Raw genomic sequence first — 451 nt, forward strand, 5'->3', positions numbered from 1 at the left:
AGGTTATCGAGAAATCGGCTCCATTTCGGTGACCGCGCCCTTATTTTCCGGTCGTGTAGATTTCAGGTTCTTGGGTGGCAGGGACCCGGGGAGGCCTCGAGCGGACGGAGACCGGTCCCTTAGAGGCCTGGGCCGGCCGCGACCTCCCAACATGGCGCCAGCCGAACGCTACCATGGCACACAACCCCTCCCAACTGAGGGAGTTTCCTTTTGCCCCTAAAATGGCAGCGCGGGTTTTGCGCGGAAAGAGGCGCTCTCGCTCGAGTCGCGCGCGTTCTGTTTTTGGAGTAAGTTGTGGCTGCTTTTTGATCATACATGTAATACATTTCTGTGCGTTTAGTCTTGGAGGCATTTTAGATTTAGTTACCAACCCTGGTAAAGTGCATCCTGCCACGTTAGTTATCCCAGGGCTTCTGAAGTGGTTTTTTTTTTTTTTTTGAAGTTTTGGGAT

At 52.8% G+C, this 451-nt stretch overlaps 1 protein-coding gene across 4 annotated transcripts in view; it reads left to right on the forward strand.

Moving 5' to 3' along the window:
• Positions 1 to 451, forward strand: part of RBM39 (RNA binding motif protein 39) — a 33,744-nt gene that overhangs the window by 427 nt on the left and 32,866 nt on the right. The window lies entirely within an intron of this gene.

This window comes from Crocuta crocuta, unplaced genomic scaffold (genome assembly GCF_008692635.1).
Source record: "Crocuta crocuta isolate KB4526 unplaced genomic scaffold, BGI_CrCroc_1.0 scaffold445, whole genome shotgun sequence".
Taxonomy (NCBI): Eukaryota; Metazoa; Chordata; class Mammalia; order Carnivora; family Hyaenidae; genus Crocuta; species Crocuta crocuta.